General features: G+C 35.6%; 1 protein-coding gene across 7 annotated transcripts in view; it reads right to left on the bottom strand.

Moving 5' to 3' along the window:
- Positions 1-15634, bottom strand: part of LOC108752150 (latrophilin Cirl-like) — a 399284-nt gene that overhangs the window by 264209 nt on the left and 119441 nt on the right. The window lies entirely within an intron of this gene.

Below are 15634 nucleotides of genomic sequence, written 5' to 3'. Positions count from 1 at the left end.
CTGAAAAGATGGCAATCATATGGAATAAATATACGTTGAATATATATATACCCTACATACCCTACTTTTTTATATATTTTAAATTAATCGATAAACAAAGTTATTTTACGCTTTATTTTGTAAACTAGGCGTCGCCGGAGTCATTCGAGAAAATGTAGAATAGAGATATCGTTATCTGAATCTTAATTGATAAGAGAATCTAGTTTTGAATGTTACATCTTTAGTTTTATCTACTTCACGTATCTCCCCGTATCTGTGCACATTCACATACATGCAACGTGTGAGGTCTCAATAAAACCGCAATCGTTATTACACTGCAGTCACCGGAAGAATCTCGTCGTCTATCTATATTATTGTCGATGGCGTAAATGAGATGTCGATCGATTCGTAAAATTCCGCGATTGAAAGATATTACCGCGAAATGATAGCGCATCAATGGACCGCGATGAGAATAACTTTCGCGGATTTATCTCTCAAAGTAACGTCGTAATCGCGGAAAGGAGCAATGCACCTACATCTTTGACAATCTCCCTAGGTAGATACTCTCTAGGTAGATACAGCGAGTTTATCTACCTGTAATATCACTCATGATATTACATTAAATTATGACGGTATAACATTACAATAATTTAATATAAATCTAAAATAATTTAAAATAATCTAATGTTTTAATATATTTTGAATCTTTATGTTTTTGCACTATTTTTCGAAAGGATTAACATAAAATTATCATAAATAATATTAAATTAATATTATGTTCATATTATTAAATCAAATTAAATTCTTATGCCACGATATACCATGATGCTTGTTGTATTATAGAATGTATGTGTCTATTTGTGTATAAAGCATTCACATTTTAATTAGATCATAAGATACAATCAATTTTAAATATTATATAAAGAAATATCAAAGGTTTAAAATAATGAACAGTGCAATTTGAAATATATCTATAGATTAGCATAATGCCGAGTGATTCTGCAATTATAATATTTGCGTATCATAAATGAAGAAAAAATATTTTTACGATTAAGGACGTTGTAGGCAAAAGGGTTAACGTAACCTACGACTACCGTTTAATCTGATTCCGAGTTGCAGTTGTAGCAGCAATCGCGCGCACCACGTTTTACACGTTTTGAAGTTAGATACGACCTGACCGATAAGCATTATTCGTTGGGTTATACCCGAACGTGTGCGTTTGTATTAACTCTTGGTATCTTGCGTCTACCGTGCCTCTCATCGAACGCTCGCCTAGACCCACGACATCATAGTGCATTTCGCATTTAATGCACCGTAAAGTGGGGTTACTTTGTGGCCGCGCTGTTAATATGAGATTTTGCTGGAAAGAGTAGTAAATGGCTTTTCATGTCGATATTAAATACAACGGCGAGTTTGTAATTAATGTTAGATATAACCAAACATGACTAATGCTAAGCTTAGTTAATTAATAAATTTAGTTAATATCAAATATAACGATTATGCTATATATTTAGCTGGTCACGAAATATGTGATAGCAGACATTGTCAACATTTATAATTCTATTCGATCTATTAAAAAAGTGATGTTTAATGGAAACATATTAAAATAAATATATTCATTTATACTGTAAAAAATTGTGTTAAATATTCGAAATATTTCAATTTTTTTTACTTTAATTATTTATACAATCTGCAACGCACAGAGAAATATTCAATAAATAATCTTAACTTTCGATTGAAATATAAAATAATAAAAATTCCAGAGAGACGTACAAGAATGAGCAAAATTAAATGTTACGATAATTAATGAATAAAAATTTGTCCATAATGTAGCAAGCATAATTATAGAGAAATTAAAGTTTAGTAGCGCTCGTTGCATATTCAATGGTGATTTTACCGCTAAGGGTAACACTGGCGAATACTTTCCACGCTTTAACGATTTCGCTAACATTTTTCTCTTGCTTGACGAGCGGTGTAATCTTCGCTTTGTCCGCCGCGAAGTTCAAGCCTTCGGCAAAATCAGGATGTCCAATATATCGAGGCGAGGGCAGTATCGTGTAATACGCAGCGATACTTTAGCAAGGTGCTTTACACTCGCTCGAACAAGCAGCACTGGAGTTTACAAAGCGGTTTAAAGTTCCGCAACGGTGAAGAAACTCCGGTTTAATTTGGCGCGCATTAATGCGCCCGCGAGAACTTCACCGGAAACTTCCGTCGCAGCAGTTAGGCCACGCTTTTTCTTCGCGCATCTTTCTATCGATCAGATGTTGGAGAGAAGAGAAAGATGAGAAACTTCTCGAGCAAACCGATATAGAACTATTATGTACAATAGACTATCCGTTGACCGTGTAAAAATTTTATCAGTTTTAATATATCATACTGTTACAGAAAGAAAGATTTTGCTGAGAGAAAAATTACGCAGTAAAATTTTGCTGGACATAAATCTGAAAATAATTTTGTTGGAAATTCAAACCGATTGCTAGAATATCAAAATTTTTTGCAGCATACTTATCATTTTTGAATTTTCAACAAAATTATTTTTAGATCTGTTCTAACATAATTTTAGATCTTTCAGAAAAATTATTCTTTCCATGTAGAAATTGAAACTGACCTGTTCTCTTCTTAAATGAATATTATATTAATAAATGGAGATACGCGATTTTCAACGGGTCGTTAAGTAAAATTATCTGTAAAGAATTGCAAAGTTCAAAAAAGGAATAAAAGGCAAAACTGTTGGTATTTTCCATCTGAAGATTTGCATAATAGCTAAATAACATACAGTATGTCGCATTTTTTAATACGCCAGAAATAAAATTGAGTATATACGTTTATTCCTATAGGTATATTTTTTCTTCGTCAGCATCAACTGTTCCCCGTTTAACATAAATTCAATCAAATCGATTCAATACTTGCAATGAATGTTCTGTGATATATACTTCGATAGGTTAATATCTATTGCAGTATTGAGTCGCGCAGAGGAATCGATTCCAGTAGAGACAATTCGAATTTATCGACGACAACGATACTATCACGGGGAAGCTCTCGGATTTCAATCGGAGTCCGCGTCGTGGACGAACGCGCAGCCAAACGTCGAGGGAACGTCAGAGCGAGCACGTACACGGCGTGGTGCTTACACGCGGATTTAGCCCCCGAAAAGCTTCCAAGCGAACCGTACACGAATATGAACAAACCGACGCGCCTCGCCGGGAAAAGCCTGGGGGTTGGCGGTTACCCCCAGAGACCGGAGAGAAGGATAAGTGAGGTGGGATGGTTTTAGCTTCTCTTTCTCCTGACGCCTCGAGGAGTGAGTTGACTTAACAAAAAGGTCTCGAGCAGTGCTCGTATGAATGTTAACGAGAACGCGATCGAAAAGAAAGGAGAGATGAGAGGGTACAAAGAAGGAAGTGAAACTTTGGATGGAGGAGGGGGGGGGGTGATTTCAACCAGGGGTACGCAAATAAATCGGGTCAAGAGCGCGGAGGTAAGGCGAGGCAGAGCGCTAAACGTACAGATAAAATGGCAAGGAAGATGAAGAGTGGTTTTCAGGGAGCCGAAGGAAAATCCGTGGAAGAGGGTAGAGCATTACGAGAAACAATGGAACGATCGGCCAAAGTTGTACGGAAGATCGTTTTATTATCAGCGACTCGCCCCCGCTCACTAGCCCCGTCTTAATAAAGCCGACCCGCATTTTTCTCGCTTTTTAGCGAAAAGCTGCCCGGCCGGTCACCCGCGCCTCCTCTTCACTCTGTCTCTCTTTAAATCCTCCATTATCCTCCTTTTATTGCTCGCGTCCTAAACCGTGGAAGTAGTTAACGCAGGCCCAATAGAGCCGAACGTAATCTATTAAATAGATAACGCCATCTCCGTTTCTCTCGTCGGACTTGGCTCTTTTATTCTGTGCTCTTCGACGATTTCCACACAGTGCACTCGAAAGAACGCAATAAATGCAGCTTAAAAAAAAAAAAAAGAAGAAAAGATGAAGTTTATGCTATCAGAAATATATGTAGCATTACATTTTACAAGAAAGCAGAATAATGAAATATCCAATTATAATGTGCAAGATATTGAAACATAAATCTTGCCGTTTCTCTTGGATTATTAAATGAAAGACATTTTAAGCTATTACATTTTTAATCGTCTAGATATAAATGAAGGAATATTCCAATTACATTCGGATGCAGAATTTCTCTCTAGTACGAATATTTATACTTGTATATTGATACTTATCATACTGGAAGAAATGGGAGTATCACCAGAGAATGGAAGGGAGTGAAAGCCGGCGTCGGTGGCTTATTCCGGAGTTATTTTTCACGGAACGTTGAAAAATTGCCGTCACTCCGAAATCGGAAATCGATTACATCGGCTGATTCGAGACGCGCGGGGGGGGGGGGGGGGGCAAAGCTGATGGTGCTTCTAGCTTGCTCGCCGACGAAACGCCATCGACTTCTTCGAGGTGGGTAAGGGATGGATTCCCGCTTCTTGACAAGGGATTGACGATAGATAGAGTCGTACATAAATCGTAGTCACGAGTCGATGAGACGACGGCGAAGCGAATTAATCTACGTGAATAAAGATTTTTCATGAGAGCCAAAAGGAGATTGCGCTCGTTATTCGCGATTTGTGATTCGAAAACGGTGTTTCACCATTTGATTCCGGTACTATTTGGTGAGTGATTTAATATGCGCCGCTAACTCGTTCGGATACGCAAAGTGCATATGAAATAAGCGCGATACCCCGTTCGCTGAGAGAGATATGAAAAGAAAACTGTGCGCTTTGTAGATACGTACTCCGTGTTCTATGCATGCGTTTAATCTCTGCACCGACGGAACAGAATAATAATAACGTGATTTTATTTGACAAAGAAGTTTATAAAAGTTTATAAATAATGAGAAACAATTATAAACTGCGGAAAAAATATTACTGTCGAATTGAAACGACGCGTGTTGAATTCGCATACTTCACATAAATATGGATCTTGTTGAAATGGATACCATACAACATAATACAAATTTCCAGACTTTATTTCCTAACTATCATTTCTGAACACAGAAGTTATAGAGATTTGTAATTTTTCAACTAGTTTCAACTAGTTAGTAGTATGCAGAAGTTTATAATTTTTCAACTAGTTAGGAGTATGTTACATAACAACTCTAATATACACAAAAGAGATACTATTCTTGTCTTGAGCAATAACTTTTTTCCTCAAAATTTGGAATCAATTTATAATAACGCTACAATGAAATTAAAGTTAAAATATATCAAGTTTCACACATATCAATTGATATAAATTATTACTTCACTGTTAAAATCTCAAATTTGTCACGTTATGCAAAAATAATAACATTTAAATTGTTTTTGAGAAAATAATAAGATTTAAACTGACAACTCGACTGAGAATTACGGCAGTAATTACTATGACACGTTGAAAAGTTTCATACACAATTTAATTGTACATACATAAGTAAATTTTGTATTCACTCTATAGAACTATACTATTAAATATTCGGAAGTGAACTACAACTCTCTTCACGGTGTGCATCTATAATAAATTATAATGCAGTAGTATTATCTTATACCCGGCATTGTTTCAATCAGAAAAATATGTGAAAATTAATAAAACGGTGTTAGAGAATAATGGACGTATATCACATACGTGTGAACGTGTTTTCTCATATATCGTATTTCTCTTTGGCCCAGGTTTTCATTATTTGATTAATGATGTCATAAATGAAGCCCATTGGGTGAAACATCAGGTCAAGCTTAACCACAAGTTAACCAGATAATGAAAAATCGGACCTTTATCTGTCTGTCTCTTTATCATATGATAACAGCAAGAGAGACTTATTCAATCGCAATATTATTTAATATCATATAATAAAATTATAAATTTCAACGGATAAATTTCGCGCCTGTATTAAATTCTACAAATTGCACTGCGTGGAGAAAATATATGCATACGTAAGTGAAACGGGAGGAAACAAGCAAAAACGGCAATATACATATATACGAAAAAGGCTGGATTTTCAATTACATTCAAATATTCCGTTAGTCTCGCGATGCGAATAGAAAACAGCAAGAATTTGCGCGGATCGGCAATCGTTTTCCAAGGGCCTCTCCCAAAACTAGGTCACGTACGTCGGAAGTGAACGTTACCCGAATTAGGAATCTTTACGCCATTTGTCACCGATAGAATTTGTGCCAAGGAGAAAAATATCCTGTTGCATCGATATTTTTTTTTTGGAATTTCTGTTTTATTGTTCTTATAACAATTGAACAATAATGACACAAAGTTATTGATTATTAGGATTGTGAGGATAAAACATCCTCAATTTATCCTATTTTTGAAAAAAAAGTAGTGATAAAAGCTCGAGAAGAAAAGTTATTAAAAGAAATTTGTTCAAATATGATAATGTTATAAAAATAAATCTTAATTTTTAATGAAACTCTTTTTAACTTATTTTTCTTTAGATATAGAACGTTTAATTTGTTGTGTTTTATACTTGTGAGGCTGCAGTATAAGATGAGAATAATTTAATTCTAGTAGAAAAAATATGATGTAATCATCAATTTTTGAATGTGTAAAATTACATAGCGATATCTGCTTCTTGCGCAATATATCCGCACTTGATTCGGTTTGCTTGAAAAGTGAAATCAAGATTGATTCGAGAGCCATCGCTACTAGCGAGGTAGTCTCACGACGCGGAGAAGATCACGACAATCTCTTATTTTCCGCGCGACCGATCCATTCGGCGCGAATTGGAAAACGCGAGCGGCAAGCGAACGAGATTCCCGCTCGAGCGAGGATGTTGGGTTTCGTTTGGCTACATTCCACCAGTCTGGAAAGCACTTTTCATACGGAGAAACTGTGTGCTGCACTTCTTCATATCGAGAAAATCCGACAACTTTAACTTCAAAATTTTCGCTTTTAAAGTAATATTTAAATTATGTATGTATAACACGGAAAAGAAATGTGACAAACCGAAATTTGTTATAAATTTAGACGTGTCATTCGCGACACTCGCTTTTCCTTTAATATCTCGATAGAAAATTAAACACTTTAATAATTCTCTTTTAATCTCATCATTCTACGCTGAAGTGCTCCATTCTAAACGTGGAATAATGCACGCATAAAAAATACATCAAAGTTCCTTACTTAAGCCATGAAACGCGGATCGATCTAATTGCGAATCATGATTTGTTAAAGAAGCTTTACTGTTAAAGGGAAACTTGACCGTTTCTGTATTAATGTAATGAAAAATGCACGGATTACCTCTTACAGAAAAATATAATTAAAAAGACAGCGCTCTATAATTAATTAACTCATCAAATATTGCAAGAAAACCGTGGAAGCGCAAACTGTACTCACGGAAGCATATAATTTATCTAGACATATATCTCATCTTTTTTTTTGTATAATTTAGAATATTTAAGATGAAACTTATATCATGTCGAACACATTATCTATGGCAAGTGTGTTCTATCAAAAATTAAAATCTAATTCGTAAAGTAAAGAAGAGATACAATGCATTAAGAACCAAATTAAAAAATTAATAACGATAGAAAATTTTATATATGGATATAATTGTTCCGTGTTAAAATCTTATTTGTTCTCGATGTTATTATAAATAGAATAAAAAATAATTTTAATTGTTTACAGCGACATATTAGATTTTTTTAAATATAAATATATGCGACAGAGCGTCTCAAAATTCGGTATCTGTGAAGTTAGCGCGGCATTTCTTTACTTTTGATTTTTTGATATTAAAAATGCAGAAAATTTTGTTATTTTTGAAAAAACAGTAAAACAATGGAAAGTGCTACGAGAACAATTATTATTTTTTTTAAATTAATAAATTGCCGTGCTAACTTCACAGACACCAAAATTCGCGATTCAAAATACCGTAACAACATAATTCTTGAAAAATTTCATAAACGATATTCATATAAATTTTTATTATAAGCAATAAAATAAATTTTAAGATAATGAGGCTTTAAATATGGCCAACTACAGATTGTTTAGATGGTTACATGTCTACGCATGCAGTAAATTAGTGAGCACTGATGAGCGCACATTTCAGCACATTCACTGATATTCGTATAATTATCGTGTAATTATCTCAACGTCTGTAATTGGTCATATTTAAATCCTTATATCTCAGAAACTATTGTTTAAAATATAAATTTACAAATCACTTTTTCTACTCGATTTCTCGAAAACTTTCTTGCTATAGTCGCAAATTTTCGGACAACCTGCATGGTATATTCAAATACAAAGGATATAATCTCATCGCGATTCGTTTCCGTTTCGAGGGTTACCAGGGCGCGAGGTCGAGGTACTTTATCGATTGCTCTCTCTCTCTCTCTCTCTCTTATCCTCGATGTTACTCAACACTACGCTCGCTACGTCGAATCGTCGCGTCACAGGCGCGTCACTCGTTTAAATTTAGACGAGTGGCGTCGGGTCCGCGCGTCCGATCGCGTGAAACTCATTGAACTCGGCGGGAACGGTGCAAGAGGGTTAAAGCGTCGAGAGCGAGGACAAGAGAGGAGAAAGAGAGGACGAAACACGGGGCCGCGTTTGCACGTGGGTGGGAATCAGATTAGTCACGTAGCGGCGGTTACGAACAAGGAATAACGCGGAAGGGTGATCGCCGCCGTTTGTACACGATGGTTTCAGGAACATGCATAGCAAGCTCGTAAAACGGGGGCTAATAGACAAATATTGGTTGGAAAAACAAAACAAGAGGAGATCCACGTGTGTTGTAAACGTGGAATCTAAAATAATAATAATAATAATAATAATAAAAATAAAAAAGAATGAAGGTGGCACTGGAAGATAAGAAGAGAAGACGGAAACGAGAAGACAAATTTTGACGAAAAGAGAATAAAAAGGGGTGAAAACAAAACACGACGGTGTGTAAGAAAAAAAGACTGAATAACAGAATGCTAAAAAAAAGAACGAATGAAAAAAAATAGAAAAAAAAGGAGGAAAATATAGGAATAAAAATAAAAAGGGATAAGGCAAAATTGGTAAAATTGGAGTTCGAAAAAGTAAAAAAAGAAAGAAGCAAAAAATGGCAGGGAAAATCGTGCAACTGTCGATATATACGTGCCGGAAAAAAGAAAGTATAAATAGCTCAAAACGCAAGAAGGAGAGGACGCGACGGTGGATAACGTTGACGGAGGGAAATGCGAGGTGAAGAGGCGAGCGGGCGAGGTAATGCGCAGTAAATTGGGGCCGCCGCGTGTTACCAATGTGCCACAAATCTTCGGCAGCAAGGTCCGTCACGAAGCACCTTACGACGAGGAACTCGCAAGGTCCTCTACAGAGTTAGGTGAACGAAGAGAAGTCCTCGATTCGAACGGAGACAGACGCCGGCGGGGGTTGCCAGAGTTGCTGCGGACGGTCGTTTGCTGGCAAAACGTCGCTCCACTGTGAAGACCGTGTTCGCCGGCGAAACGACCGTCGGAACAACAATAGACGTTGGAATTATTTTGCTTATCTCACTGACGCCATATATTCGTCGTATTGACGAAGCTTTACGGTAGAAGGAAACGTGCATAGCTGGCGACATTGTGAACTTTGCCCTCGTGATTCTTCGAACCGGCTAACATTAAAATCGCTCGTCACGAAATGGCAAAATAAATGCCATATTCGATACTTTATTCATATTCAACGCTTTATTTATATTTCAATGCAGAAATTACGACGGATTTTTAATCGCAATTTTATCTTGCAAATAAATACCTCACAAATCTAAATATATAACATTGATTTTGTCATTTCACTAAATTCCATTAGTATATGTATATGATATATGGATTGATTTGATTTGCAAATATTGATCTAATTTTTATTAAATTAGTAAAGTTGACATGAAATGTAATCTATTCGATTTGACTACTTGCAGTTTGATGACGTTTTCTTCAATTTCAATTTCGTCATATTAGTATTTAACAATAGTATTTATTATGTTAAATTAGAATAAATTCAAATATTTTGATAACAAAATATGCATTTAGTTCTCCTGAATGTGCTTTAAATATTATCAATATCCCATTAGTATTTAATTGCGATATTAATTTGCAACTTGTACCAAATTTATATTTCACTTCAAAATACGTATTTCTCTCATTAGCCCATTTTTTAATAGAATCTGAAAGAAATAATGAATGCGTATTATTAAATTCTTATATTAATACTGTGATCAATAGAGAATAAAATTTTAGTAAAATAACGCTGTACATATAAGTTGCTTGTATTTTTACATCATAATTCATAATATTATCTACTAATGTTAAAAATGATTATCGTTACTAATACGTTGTATTCAAAATTATATTACATTAACATAACGTACATATAATTATATTGATATAATATTTGAATAAAGTATATGTTTATTCATGTAATAAAATACATTAAAAATGGACTTTGCGCTATATTTACCGAATCTGATATCAAATATCTTAACACATTTCTCCTAGCTTCCCTCATTTTTTAGCATATCAAATAACGTAAATGCATGCTTCAAGGTTGCTGAAGAGAACCGTGAGAATTTTTCCTCGAGGAATCTATCTCGCGGAGAGAAACTCGGCCCGCCTCGGGGACGCGACGCACTCTGTAATCACGCGTTGATTACAATTTTTTATTTTTATTTTTATTATCTCGATATTGTGCCGAGTGTATAATAGGATTACCGATCTATCCAGCGTAAATATTAATTGCCCAGAATGCGCCACGGCGATGTAAGTGGCGGCCGTAAATTGCCCGGCAGCACCTCCCTCTTACCGCGCATATAAATCCTCGTCGTCGTAGAACGACGGCGGAGAAGAGGAGAAGAGGTGAGTATCTCTCTTCACGGCGCATGTCCCAGGTGGTCCACAATGTCAGTGGAAATATAACGCAACCTGGCAACCGTTTACGACAATTATGGCCAATAGCGAATTACCAAGTCACGCAAACAACTAAACGTTCTCGACATAAAATGATTCGTATTGAAAATTCGTGCAGGATAGTTATATCGGTAAATCATAATCATTCGATAAATTGTAATCATCATAATGGTGATAATATATTAATTTTGAAAAGATCTTCAAGCTTAACTGTCGCCAAATTTTAATCAATCCTATTATTTAAAAAACGAACAGATAATTTTTTATGTCCGATACATTTTAATTTTGGACAAATGGAAAAAAATATTCTTACAGATTGAACCGTTTATCATTTTATTATAACGCGTCAATATACCAAATATTCTATATATGATACAAATACGCGTGCGATATTTACGAGCGATTAAAATTTGATCGACGATTTGATAAATGAATCCAATTGAAATCTAACGGTTAGTGTCCTGCTACAAATATGATGAGATTATAATGTTTTTATTTGCGATTAGTGAGAATCGGAAGTTCTATAAAAATTCTAGCAGCGCAAGTGATCGTGGCTCGACGAGTAGCTACGAATGAGCTGCATCTTTCGGCGCCGCTTCGATGCCGCTGCAAATTTTATCGCACGTTATTCGCGAGGTCAGCCCGATCGAGATCATCCTTTCTGCCGTTAACTAACATTTTATGACGGCTATCAGAGTCGATTACAAAGTGGCGACTATTGAGGTTTTATGTAATTTTTCGAAGAGCCGGCATATTTATACGCCAAGAGGAGTCATTTTCAGTTTTATGACGGGCGGAGCAGTAGTAAAAAGCTAATTGCTGAATAACTGAAATGATGCGCGTATACTTGGTTAAAATGTTAAGGAAGAGAGTGGCGAATAAAGATGGGGAAGAGTAGGAATTTTAATACTTCTCACAAATTTTATAATGTTTGAGGAAATTAAAGATATTAAATATGTATTTATCTTAAGCGATTTAAACTACAACGAAATACGATATTAATTCTTATATATCTTCTTTGTAAAACAGATAAAATATAAGAGAGAACTTTTCATATATATATGGTATATATATATATATATATATATATATATATATATATGTGTGTGTGTGTGTGTGTGTGTATGTATATGTATAATATAATCATTTCAAGTAATTAATTTTTTTTAATGAAGAGTGAAATATGAAATGAAGAGTGGATTTTAATTTCTCTCTTAGCTCTTAATATTAAAGGCATCGGTAATATTCTCTCGCAAAATTTAATATGATCCATCAATGCAATACCGCATTTATATAATTCAGTTTAATTTAATTTTATTAATTAATCTTATCGCTATATCTAATGCTCTTTTTCCATTCAATTGTCAATCATTTGTCAATAATTCCGGGCAATATTCTAACTAAAATAATATATTATTTTAAAATGATTAATGTCTATATTGAGACATTTAAATTTTTTTATATTTTTAATATATTTTATAGTCATATATCATCAAAAACTAATCTCATGATAAATAGAGTATCTACTATATATTATATTCATCTCATCTCTTATCGCAATCATTTCTAAAGATGTGTATTTACAATGCAGGAACTCGATTCAACGTAAGCGTTGTTAATTCTCCGCCATCCAATTCGTATACCACAATTCCGTGATTCTTGAAAATGCAGTTGAGAACGGTATCGAATCTACAACATCCTAACTACCTACTTTTGAGAACACACAAAGCCTCTTTTGAGTTCCAGCGGTACAACGCGAATGATTCTGACTTATCTGTCGTTTGGTTTACTGCGGTTCTTCTTCACACCCGCCTATATGCGTGCGTATACGTATGCGTGCCATGCATACGTATCATGTATGCGTACAAATATGCCTATAACAGCAAAAGGAGTAGAAGGAAAGGGAGGCAGAATGAAGGTAGAACACTGGAAACGCAACTATGATGATGATGGCTGCATGGATTAGGTGCACTGGGGTGTATGATAATCGCACAGGAACAGAGAGGACACGTCGTCTCTCTCCAACCCCGACATCTTCATCGTTTCTGCTCCTGAACCTCCTCTCTCTCCCGTGTGTCTCAGCCGCGACCTCTCTTGAACACATCGCTCTGAAATTGCTCTCGAGATCCGCTCGTTAATGCTCGCATGCATTCCGTGCATCGTTACATTCTAAACGCCCTATCGGACGCTAGCCAGCCCTTTCTTCCTCTCTTCCTTTCACTTCATCTTCCTTCGTTTACGCGATGTATTCATCAAGGTACCACGCTTTGCTTTGACTAAAAATACCTCCAAGTACGCAGGTGGGGGTGCTTAGAAAATTCCCCCAAAATTTTATTTTTATAGTTACATTTTTTAGATATTTTAAATATATGCAGAGTTAAATTTGCGTTATATAGACTTCCTTATAAGATGATGGAGCGAAAAAAATAATAAACTTTAAGACTTCTGAGCAATGTATTTTGCTTTTCTTTTCTGGTAAACGATTTTTAAGATAATTATACGTGAGAGGCTGTAGCCTCTACTTAAAGATCTGTCTACTTAAAGATTAATAAATTATAATGTATCGAGAAGTGTTCACAAAAATTAATGAAAAACTGTTTTGTCATTTATTCGATTGAAACATTTTTGTAATCTTTCTTCGATAAAAAGAATTACGTTTATATTTTTGCGATGTAATCCCAAAAACTTTCATATTTTTCACTTCCTTCATGATTTAAACATTAAATTGAAGTTTTGTAACCGTACCCCGTGAACAACGTCGCAGATATTCAAATATTTTTTTTGTTTTCTCACTAGAAAACCTTGGATTTATGAACAGAAAATGACGCCCCTCGCGTATTGGGCCGCGCCGGCTGGCGTACCTCAGCAATGCGGGTTTTTCTTCAACTTCCGCGATCAGTTACACGTCGTCGGAGATTGCAGCTGGGCTCGCACAGTCGGGCTAATATGCGAGAGAGGAAATGGTCCCGAGAGAAATTTGTAGGCACTGCCGTCGACGAACAGATTTCTTTTCGACAGAGTACCCAAACTCTCAAAAGTCATTCTCGTCGTAACTTTCACTCTCACATCGTAACTTTCATGTCTCATGAAAGTGACGATAGACTGACAAAAAATACAGAACCGAAATTATAAGAATGCATGAAGACACGTATACACAAATTGGACAGTTTAGAAATTCTGTATGCCCAAGAATTGAAATTGTCAACGAAACGGCAAAACTCATCAAATCGGTGCACATGTTAGTTTTGGAGCGTAAAGAGATATTTCCCGGACAACATACGTATTTAAAATCGTTAAGACGTCTGATGATTTTAGATTTTGCGTTGTTCGTCATTTCTCACTCAAAGTAAATACGTTTTATAAGTTCACGTCAAAAATACTTTAAATTGATTGTATGTAATATCATTTTGGATAAAGTATCCAAAAATTTAGTGAGAAAATGTCACGTTGTAGTCTATTTTTAAAATATCTTCTTCCTTATATATGAAAAAAATTGTGCTAAACAATATCTAAAAATTTAACTAGGTACAGATCTGAAATTAATTTTGTTGGACCATCAAAATAATTATGTTGAACACTTGAACATTGGTTGTGCTAGAAGGTCAAAACTTTTTGCAGCATCGTTTATAGTGTTTAAGATTCTTACGTAATTATTTTGATAGGCCAATAAAATTATTTTCAAATTTGTATCTCACTAAATTTTTAGATATTGTTTAGCAAACCATTTTTTTCATATATATATAAGAAAGAAGATATTTTAAAAGTATTTTACATTTTCTCACAATTTTTGTCAAAGATATTGACTAATTGAAGTACTTCAAAAATGTAAGATTCTTGCTACAGAAGAATTACTAAAAAACTTGCAACATGACAAACATATACATACACTCGTACATACACATATACGTACACACGCCGACGAAATCTCCTAAATCAATTAACACGAGAACGGTTTAATTCTACGAGCGTGCTACGCTATGTTCCCGGACTTAACATGCCGGCCGAAACCTCCCATCTATCTCACAGGGTTTTCCAAGGTTTACGGCAACAACGATCTTCCGCCCCCTGCGCATACACGTCATGGCCACTTCCACCCTCGTTATTAACCTCTTCGAGGCAACTTTCATATTCTGTTTAAAATTTGTAGGAGAACATACCACGCTAGGGTCCATCATAAACTCACATAATTAAGTTTCTAAAAAATGCGACTGAAATAATAGACGATGAAGTAAGAAACAATAAACTCGGATAGAGTCTTTTATCAGATAAATAATTCACCTGATTAACAATCCACTGACTGCCATAATGCAAAATGATCTCGTGCTCGTGCACATCTATTTGTTTCCTTTTGCAATGAAACATAAAATTTATGTCTTGATTTCTAGCGAGTGACAACTTCTTATAACTTAATTAACGCCTTACACGCTCATATTACACACACATGTATGTACATACCTTGACGTTTACTTTCAAACACAAAGAATCTTTTGAAAAACATTCCGTCTGCCATTACAATTTCCCGAAGCAAAGCCAGCCAGCCAGCCAGCCAGCGCCGATCCTGCACAACGGTTGCAGTCATCGATGTGACAATTTAAAATGTGCTCGCTGCAAAGTTAAAGAGAACACGCGGAAGGCGACGGGATGCAAAACTGGCTTCTGCCTGCGGCGCGGCGAGTCGCGACTTCGCGAGAGACTCTACGGGACGTGCCGCGCGTAAATATCCGCACGCGTTGTAGCCAGCTCCTTAATTGGCGCAAGG

The sequence above is a fragment of the Trachymyrmex septentrionalis genome, unplaced genomic scaffold, assembly GCF_001594115.1.
Source record: "Trachymyrmex septentrionalis isolate Tsep2-gDNA-1 unplaced genomic scaffold, Tsep1.0 scaffold56, whole genome shotgun sequence".
In the NCBI taxonomy this organism is placed as follows: Eukaryota; Metazoa; Arthropoda; class Insecta; order Hymenoptera; family Formicidae; genus Trachymyrmex; species Trachymyrmex septentrionalis.
Note: the sequence above shows the minus strand (reverse complement) of the source record. Positions and strands in the feature narration are given on the sequence as shown.